Raw genomic sequence first — 10695 nt, 5'->3', positions numbered from 1 at the left:
AGAGCTCAGCTGAAGTGCCCCACCTCAGGAAACTTCCCAAGCAAACATCCCCACACGTCCCCTCCTCCAGGTCAAGGCCGGACCCTCCAGAGGAGTTCCTAAGACAACACAGATCATGTCCCCTTTCAACGGTCTCTCCACTATATCGTGGGTTCTTCTAGGCAGAAAGCCTCTCTTATTTCTATTCTACATCTAGTACCCTGGACCTGGGACAAGTACTCGACTGCTTAGAAATCTGTCTTTTTCTAAAATTATTTATGACAATGACTCTTTTTTTCTGCACTTCACTGTGAACCGCTGTGACCCTGCAATCCATCCTACATTTAACAGGCCACTCTTAAACCTCAATATAGCTCTCTGCCACCTCCATGAGCCCTGTGACAGAGGAGAAGGTGGCTTTTCACCTGACCTGAGGACAGTACACTGAGGCACCCAGGACAGAGTCACAGGCCATCCAGGTCAGAGAGCCGGGGATACGGAAGATCACCTCCCAGTTCTGTGTCCTTCCCTGGATGCCTCTCCCCTCCTGACCGTCGAAGGCAGGCCCTCCGGTGCAAGCAAGAACTCCCTCCCCAAGCTTTGTGGGTTCTATCAAGCTGTATGTGAGAACCATCTCAGTGTCGGGTAGTTCAGATCCAGAAATGAATAAAACACGGATCTGACCCTCAAGAGACCTCTAACACAATGTGGAAAGTCCACTCTTTCAGGAGATCAGCACTTACTCAGGGGCTGGGTCACTTAACTATAACCCCTAAAAAGCAATCCCCAAATGATCGCAGCATAAATGAACTACTTAATTCTGGCACGCTAATAAACGTGGGGGTCACAGGAAAAGAGATACTCCATTCTGTCCAGAGATTTGTAGGCTGCCTTGCCATAGACGGGACACCTCTGGGGGCAGAGATGTGCGAGGAAGGGGAGGGCTTCTGGGAAGGGGGGAGGAGGGGTGAGCAGGGGGAGCAGTCAGTCCGAGCAGGGCGGCATGTGCCAGGGGAGGGACGTACAAGGAAGTGAGAAACAGCCCCGTGGGCCTGGGTGGGACCCAGGTTGGGAGGCGGAGCAGCGAAAGGGCAGCCAAAGGCACGTCCAGGCTGGACCCGGAGGGCCTCCCGGGCCCGCGGAGGCAGGAGCACGCGGAGTGCCGTGTGGCACGCAGGGAAGGAAAGAAGCCAGCCCTGGCAGGGGAGGGGAGGGAGGGGCAGCCATTAGTGATCAGGCGGGAGACTCCTGCTCCCGGCCACCAGGACTCCACATGTCCACGCTGCCATTCTGACAAAGTGTATGGGATCCGAAACACGTTCATCAGCATGATATTAACAATTCTTCATTTTCACTGGAAAGTATTTTCTGGAGTGAATTTCACTATGTCCTTATAATTCCCTGCTCACTTGTTTTGTAATAAAACATCTTTCATTAGGGTTAATTCTCCTCCAGAGAAATGTATGGGGAGTTGGGTTCCATCTATAATTTTATCAGTCACAATTTCTGCCACTGTAGATTCTCATTGGAGCCATTCTTTTCCCGTGTGAGATTTTAGGAAGATGATTGTCCCAATCATTTGTAGACTGCAACGACTCACGGAGTGTGGTTTTAGGATTAATTATTCCTGCTGAGCTTATTGTAACAGTTTTCAATGTCATCAACGAGATGGAATTCTTTGGTTTCGTCTGTCATACATTTCATCACTCCGTTGTATTGTGTGTTACATTTTGTACCAACAACATATATTACGAACCCTGTCCGTGGCTGCAGCGGTGTGCGCTTTCAGGTTGGTCACAAGAGGGCCGTCCCGAGGTTTCAGCAGGGCGGGAAACGACGACACTGGTTGAGTCCCAGGGAGAACAGCCCGCCTCCCTCCTGTCTCCCTCACCAGAACGAAACAGAACAAAGGCACCAAACCTGAGTGCTGCCTGCCGCCCCCCCCCAAAGGAGACCTGGTCCACCCGGGAACAGTAGGAAGAATCTGACCCCAAAACGCCAGGTTTTGCACAACACGGAGTGCTTTATGCCAGATAATATTAACTGTCAAAGGAAGCTGAGGTACTCACTCTCCCACACCTTCACAACATCAACGTCAAGAACAATCAAAAGCAACCTCAGGCCACGTCATGATGCGCATCCAGTGATCCGTAAAACCGACACCTTTTAGCACCGAAGTCCAGTCCGCAGGCCTTTGCCTCCTTGCCAAAGAGGCCCAGGGCAGGATGCCGTCACCCCTGGAGTGACGGCACATGGGAACAAGGGCAGGACACCCTTTCAGTGTGCTGAGTTGGCTACCATCCAGCCGAGGGCTTTTACACGGATATCCTAAGAGTTCTCGGTCTGTACTTTCCTTGTGGTGCCTTTGGTCTTGGTGTCCAGGTGATGCTGGCCTCACGGATCTGTTAGAAGTGTCCCTCCGCTTCGGTTTTTGGAAGAATTTGAGTAGCATGCATGTTAACTCTCATGCTTTGTAGGACGTTTGGTACTGTAGCCTTCTGTTCCTTAAGTCTTCTTTGTGGGGAGGTTTTGATCATCCAATCTCTTCTCTTGCTAGAAGTCTGCTGAGATTTCCTCTTCCTTCCTCAGCTGTAGCAATGCGTGTGTTTCTAGAAAGCTGTCCATTTTACCTAGGTTACCTAATTTGTTGGTGTATAACTGTTCACAGTATTATCTTATAATACTTTTAATTTCTGTCAGGTTGGCAGTAAGGTCCTTGCTTTCATTTCTGATCTGTTATTTGTGTCTTCTGTTTTCCCAGTCTAGCTAAAGGTTGGACCCCTGCCTCACTCCATACACAAACATTAGCTCAAAATGGATGGGTGACTTAATATAAAAGCAGAACCTATAAAACTATTAGAAGAAAATACGAGAGTAAATCCTCATGATCCCAGATTTGGCAACAGATTCTTTTTTTTTTTTTTTTTTTTTTCTGTTTTTGTTTCTGAGAGAGCGAGCCTGCAAGCAGGGGACAGGGTTGAAGGAGAGAGACAGAGAGAGAGAGAGAGAGAGAGAGAGAGAGAGAGAGAGAGTGAGCGAGGAACGAGAGCGAGAATCTTAAGCAGGCTTCATGCTCAGCATGGAGCCAACGCAGGTGTGACCCCATAACCCTAAAAAATAGGCAAAGGACTTGAAAAGACATTTCCCCAAATAAGATATAAGAGTGGCCAAAAAGTACATGAAAAGATGCTCCACACACTGGTCACTAAGGAAATGCAAATGAAAACCACAACGAGACACTACTTCATACCCACCACAATGGCTTACATTTAAAACAAAAACAAGGGGGGGCACCTGGATGGCTCAGTCGGTTAAGCATCCGACTTCAGCTCAGGTCATGATCTCGCGGTCCGTGAGTTCGAGCCCCACGTCAGGCTCTGTGCTGACAGCTCGGAGCCTGGAGCCTGGAGCCTACTTCAGATTCTGTGTCTCCCTCTCTCTCTGACCCTCCCCCATTCATGCTGTCTCTCCCTGTCTCAAAATTAAATAAACGTTAAAAAAAAAAAAAAATTTTTTTTTTTAAACAAAAACGAGGGGCACCTGGTGGCTCAGTCAGTTAAGCATCCGACTTGGGCTCAGGTCATGATCTTGCTGTTCGTGAGTTTGAGCCTCGTGTCGGGCTCTGTGCTGACGGCAGGGAGACTGGAACCTGCTTCAGACTGTCTCCCTCTCTCTCTGTCCCAACGCGCGCTCTCTCTCAAAAACAAACATTAAAAATATTTTTTTGACAAAAACAAGGAAACTACAAGTTTTGGCCAGGATGTGGAGGAACAGGACCCAGCCCACACCGCTGGCAGGAAGGTGGAAGGATGCAGCCACTCTGCAAAACGGCCTGGAGGCTCACTTCCCTCTGCTCTGAACAGTCCCTCCCAACTCCCCTGTTCTCTCTACAAAAGAAGGCTCCTCTGCTCTCCAGACTTGCCTCTGGTTCACCACAGCTTGCTTGTCCCGAACTGCAACTCCTCTGCTATTCCCAAATAACCCCACTTTGCCACACCAAAACTTGCCCATGAGTGTTTGCTGCAGTATTCATGATAGCCAAAGACAGAAACAACCCGAATGTCCATCAACAGATGAATAAGTAATCCGACTGTGGTACAGACACGTAACAGGATATTATTACTCACACGCAGAAAGGAGCAAAGTACTGACACAGGCTACAACTTGGATAAACCTTGAAAACATTACGCTACGTGAAAGAAACCAGACAAAAGATCACATTGTACGATTCCTTTTAAGTAATACATCCGGAGTAGGTACATCTGTAAAGACAGAGGCAGATTAGTGGTTACCGGGGCATGGGAGAAAAGGCAGTCGGGAACGGGCAGCGGAAAGATTACTTCATAGACACGGGTTTTCTGGGTAACAAAAAGATTTTGAACCTAGAGAGCCAGTGTTCCACCACACTGTAAATACGCTAAATGCCGCTGAATTGTACCCTTTAAAGTGGTTACCTGTAAGTTCTGTGATTTCCCCCTTGACTTAAAGAAAAGTAACTAGCAAGTTATTTCATGGGTATCTATAAACGGACTCTATAAAGTTTACACGGAGGGAGAAAAGACCAACAATAGCCAACACAATCGAAGAGAAGTACAAAGCACTACCCAACTCAACAATCAAGACAGTGTAGTACTGGAGAAAGAAGACAAACAGATGAAGAGAACAGAATAGAAGGCCCCAAAGTAAACCCACAAAAACACAGTTGACTGATTTTGATAAAGAAGTAAGGTCAATTCAACACAAGAATAAAAGTCTTCTCATTTTTCAACAAATGTCGGTGAAAAAGGCGGACATCTGTATGGAAAAAGATAAACTTCAACCTCGTATCACTGCCACCACCCTGAACTCCAAACGATAAAAAAAATAAAAGATAAAACTTGGTATGAATCACAGACTTAAATGTCAAAGTTAAAATGATAAAACTTCCAGAAATTCTAGAAGAAATTTTTACACTTTTTTTTAATTTTTTTTTTTTTACATTTATTTATTTTTGAGAAACAGAGTGAGACAGAGTGTGAGCAGGGGAGGGGCAGAGAGAGAGGGAGACACAGAATCCGAAGCAGGATCCAGGCTCCGAGCTGTCAGCACAGAGCCCGACGCGGGGTTCGAACTCACAAGCTGTGAGATCATGACCTGAGCTGAAGTCGGACACTCAACTGACTGAGCCACCCAGGCGCTCCAAAATTTTTACACTCTTAAGTCAAGATTTCTTATATAGGATACACATACACAAAAACCACAGAAGAAAAATGACTAAACTAAACAGTAAAATGAAAAAATTTTACCGTTCAAAAACACCACTAAAAAATGCAAAGGCAAGCGAGATTGGGAGAGAATACTTGTGATATAGATCTCTGACAAAGAATTTGTACCCAGAATATCTAACAAACTCGTTCAACTCAACCTACATCCCTATGCCATAACAGCAGTATTAATATGCCTATAAGAACCCCCCTCTCAAAAATGAATAAGCTTTCAAAAAATTCTACATGTATCGTGTGACCCAATAATTCCATCCCTAAGTATTTTCCCTACAGAAATGCAACACACATCCACAGAGACATCAGTCCACAAACATTCATTGCTACTTTAATCATAATCAACCCAAACCTGAAAACCACCCAAACCACCATCAACAGGTGAACGGATCAATACAACGTACAACAAAAAATGAACTACTGAACACAATAACGTGGATGAATCTCAAAAACATGCTGGGTGAAGAAATCCAGACACGTGGAGTAAAGCACGTACGAGTCCATCACATGGAATTCTAGAAAGGGGAAGTCTGCTCCACAGCAGTGGTCACGGCAGTGTGACAATGTCGGGACAACGTCTGGCTGCCACAACTGCAGGGGGTTTGTTCCTTATAAGTGGCGGGTGGAGACCAAGGGTGCCGAACGGCTTACAAAAGCACAAGACAGCCTGTGTGACCGTGACCAAGAGTTATCTGGCCCAAAACGGCAACAGCGAGAAACCCAGCTCTCCAGGGGCAGAAGGCAGTTCAGCGGTGGCCGGGGCTGCAGTGGCAGTGGGGAACTCTCTACAAAGGAGTCAGTATACGGGAACTTTAGGGGGTGATGGAAATGCTCACTACCTAAACTGTGGTAGTTGTCTCACGAGTGTGTATGACTGTCAAAAGTCAAACTGCACACTTGCAATGAGTGCATTTTACTGGATGTAAATGTTATCTCAATAAAGTTAATTTACAAAATGAAACCATCAGGAAACTAGAAGAGAACAAAGGGGCTATTTCTAATAAACTCAAACAGGGAGGAGGGAGTTTAGAAGCCATAAAAGATTCATATATTTAACTACATGAAAATGAAAGGCTAAATTTCACATGGTAAAAAGAAAACACAATAAAGTCAAATGACAAATGGGAAAACATTTGTAACCCATATCACCAAGGGCGGATTCCTCACTGTAAAAATAGTTTTTAAAAACTATTAACATTAACATCTAGGGGCACCTAGGGGTCTCAGTCGGTTTAGCGTCCGACTCTTGGTTCCGGCTCAGGTCATGATCTCACGGTTCGTGGGCTGGGGCCCCGCTTCGGGCTCTGCGCTGACAGCTCAGAGCCTGGAGCCTCCTTTGGATTCCATGTCTCCCTCTCTCTCTGTCCCTCCCCCACTTGTACTCTCTCTCAAAAATAAATAAGCAACAAAAAAACCGTAACGTAACACAAAGAAAGCCTGGTAAAAGGTGTGAACATGGTTCCCACCACAGAAAAAACCAATGGCTCATGGTGTATGAAGAGGCTCAGCCTCACTCATAAAGACACATTCAAATTAAGACAAGTAACCTGACAGAAACGGTACCTCCTATTGTCACAAGCCGTGGGAACACTGCGACGGTGCGGCCACGGGGAAACGGGGACCCCGTCTCGCTGGCAGGAGCGTATGCCCACTGGTACCAACCAGACCGAAGGCGGCGTGGCCACGTCTACTAACTGGATGATTTTCTAAATGCCCTTTGACCCAGCAATTCTTACTTTAGGAGTTTATTACGGGTTATGTAAATGTATGAGGATAGTCACTGCAACGCTGTATATCACAGCAAGACTAGAAACTATCCAAATGTCCGCTGTGAGGTTGTAAAGTCAATTACAAGACAGCAATTAAACCATATACTGTGAGGCACTGAAAAAGCAGGAGTAGACATCCAGAAACAGGATCCACAACAAACATTAGGTGGGCACACGGAGGTACAGCTGAGCGCATGTTGTGTGCGGCCCCCGGGGAAAACTGACAGAAACAGTGTCCACACGACAGAGACCAATCTCCGGACGTGTCCAGTGAAAGGGTGCAAAGGCCCCGGCTGGGCTGCCTTCGGGGCCACCGTAACAAAGCCCCCACACACCGCGGGGCCCTGAACAACAGGAACTCATTCTCTCCCAGTTCCGTGGCGAAGGGTCTGAAATCGAGGCGTTGGCAGGACTGTGTTCCCTCGGCGCGGGGGGAAGGCTCGGGGCGCAGGAGGAGGGTCCTTCATGACTCTCCCAGCACCTGGTGGCTTCCGGCACTCCTGGGCTTGTGGCCATGTCCTTCCGGCCTCTGTTTCCGTCCTCAGACGGCTTCTTCCTGGCGTCTCTTCTGTACGTCTCCTACAAGCACACCCGCCACGGGCTTTAGGACCCACCCTAAATCCAGGATGATGACCCCATCTCAAAATCCTTCACCTAACCAGCTTCAAAGACCCTTTGACCAAATAAGGTCACCTTTACAGGAGACTCAGGGGTTAGGACGGAGACAGAGACTTTGAGGGGCCACCATTCAGCCCACAACACCAGTGGCCCTGAGAACTCTCTTCCCTCGGATTCACTGAATCCGGGCCCCTCGCGTCCTCTGTCCCGCTGGCACGCGGCCCAGGCTCAGCGCGGAGGGTCTCTCCCCGGCCTTGGCTGCAGAGCGCCCACGCGGAGCCCCACGCGGCAGCCGGCACGCTCTCTCCGTCGGTCAGTCTGGGCACGGCACGGTCTTGCTCAAAACCCTCCGAGTCTCCCCCTTGCTCGAGTACAAGACAAAATCCACCCCGCGGCCCGGACCTGCCTTCTTTCTACAGGCCCCCCCCCGCCACACGGCTCCTGCTCCAGCCCCAGAGGCCTCCCCACTGGCCCCCCAAGAACACCAGGCACGCTCCCTCCCCCGATCTCAGCCAGGACCTCAGGTCCTCCCCACAGAAAGGCTGTCCCTTCAGAAGGCAGCGCCACCGCACACACCCGCCAGCCATGGTCTGACGGTCTCTGCAGAGCGCGCTCCCCAAGTCTCCCTTCTCCATGTGCGCACCATCCACAGGGACACCGCGGAGGGGAACAGAGGCAACCGACACACGTGGCCCACAAGGCCTAAACCACTCCCTGCCCGGCTCCCGACAGAGAGAGCCGCACACTCCTGCTCGGTCCCTTACCCGGACCCCAGACCCCCGCAGCTCTTCCGTCTCCCGACACCCCGTCTGTCGCCCATCTGTACCCTTTGCACCTGCAGCTCCGGGAGTGCGGGGAGCCTAGGCACGCTCTACTCACAGCTGACATCAGGGTCCGCAGCCCAAAGAACGCACGGGTGAGGGCTGTGGGGTGGGGGGGACAGGACGGCCTCTCACTCCCTGCCCTTTAAACCTTCTCATTCCATAACCTGTACATGTATTACTATGAGCATAAATAACTCCTTAAGACCATGGGGATACACGGCTGATTAATCCCTGACAAAGCAGGAAAGAATATCCAGTGGGAAAAAGTCTCCTCGACAAATAGTGTTGGGAGAACTGGACAGCCACATGCAAAAGAATGAAACTCAACCACTTTCTTACACCACACACAAAAATAAACTCAAAACAGATTAAAGACCTAAATGTGACACAGGAAACCCATCAAAATCCTCGAGGAGAACACAGGCAATAACCTCTTTGACATGGGCTACAGCAACATTTTCTTGATGTATCTCCCCAGGAAAGGGAAACAAAAGTAAGACCTCATCAAAATAAAAAGCTGCTGCACAGCGAAGGAAACAATGAGCAGAACTAAAAGACGCCCCACCCAGAATGGGAGAAGATATTTGCAAATGACATCTGATAAACGGTTAACCAAAATCTATAAAGAACTTATAAAACTCAACACCTAAAAAACAAACAATCCAGTTAAGAAATGGGCAGAAAACACGAACAGACACTTTTCCAAAGAAGACATCCAGATGGCCAAGAGACACATGAAAAGATGCTCAACATCACTCATCATCAGGGAAATACTAATCAAAACTACAATAAGATATCATCCCACCTGTCAGAAGGCTAAAATTAACAACATCCTTATGCTTATACCAGCATTGTGTACAGTAGCCAAGATATGGAAGCAACTGAAGTGTCCGTCAATACATGAACGGATAAAGGAGATGTGGGGTGTATGTGTGTGTACATGTACATACGTACACACAAACGATGGAATGTTATTCGGCCAAAAAAAGAAAACCTTGCCATTTGCAACAAGATGGGTGGCGCTAGAGAGTATCAAAAGTGAAGTTAGAGAAAGACAAAATACCACATGATTTCTCTCATATGTGGAATTTAAAAACAAAACAAATGAGCAGAGGGAAAAAAAAGAGAGAGAGAGAGAGGCAAACCAAGAATCGGACTCTTAACCATAGAGAACGGACGGTCCCCAGAGGGGAGGTGGGGGCCGATGGGGGAAACAGGTGACGGGGACAAAGGAGGGCACCCGTCGGGACGAGCAGCGGGTGACGTATGGAAACGCTGCGTCACCACACTGTACACCCAGAGCTAGGAGCACACTGTGTGCTGATGAACTGCACTTAAAATGAAGCTTTAAAGGCCCACAGGACTGGAGAAGCGTGCACACGAACAATCGCCGTGTGATCGCTGAGTAACGCCCCGTCTTCTGCGGAAGGCGGGGCCGTCAAGCATGCTGCTGGCTTTTGCAGAGAGCAGGATTTCCAGAGTTGCTGAGAATAGAATGAATTAACCAGTCACGCCGACGTGACCACGTCGAGCGATGGGGAACGCGGATACCGAATGATATAAAGAGCTCAATCTTCACCAAGACAGCAGCAAGTAAACGACGACTGTGGCGGAAATCACGGAGGGCAAAATTTACTTACGATGCTTAGCAAGATGGAAGCAATTCCAGAAAAAAGAGTCAGGATGGTTTTCTTTAAGGGTTAGAACCAGAGAAACGAAGAAGCTGGATTTTTTTTTTAAGCAAGCCTTCCGGTACCATCTGACTTAACCAGGCCCCGCGCTGGACGGTCCCGGGGACCGGCTGCCCCTCACCCGCAGCGGGGCGCATGCCTCGGACCCCGCAAAGCGAAGAGCTGGCAGCAGGGGGACCTATCCTGCTTCTTTTCACAGAGGACTTTCTGAGGAGGTAGGCCTCGGGCTGCCCCAGGCATCAGGAAGGGCTGTGCTGCTAGCGCGGTGCCCCCCTCCTGCCTGAGGCTGGGAGTGCATTCCCGGAACCCCCACCTGGACCACTCTGGCTCGGAGCTGAGCAAGACTGGGGGCGCGAGTGTGACACGGGCGACAGAGGGACACACACACAGTGCTGGGCCCCCAGTTTACAGAAGCTCCCCAGACGGCAGTTGCCCAGACCTCTACGCGAGCTCCTGGTCACCACCCCACGGCCCCCAGATACATAGGCTCCTCAGATTTTCTCACGGGCTTCGAACTGCCCGCTGGGAGTAGCCTGCTTAGGCGCCCGCTCCCCTG

This window comes from Panthera pardus, unplaced genomic scaffold (assembly GCF_024362965.1).
Source record: "Panthera pardus isolate Hobbes unplaced genomic scaffold, ASM2436296v1 HiC_scaffold_24, whole genome shotgun sequence".
Classification (NCBI taxonomy): Eukaryota; Metazoa; Chordata; class Mammalia; order Carnivora; family Felidae; genus Panthera; species Panthera pardus.
This window is presented reverse-complemented; position numbering follows the sequence as displayed.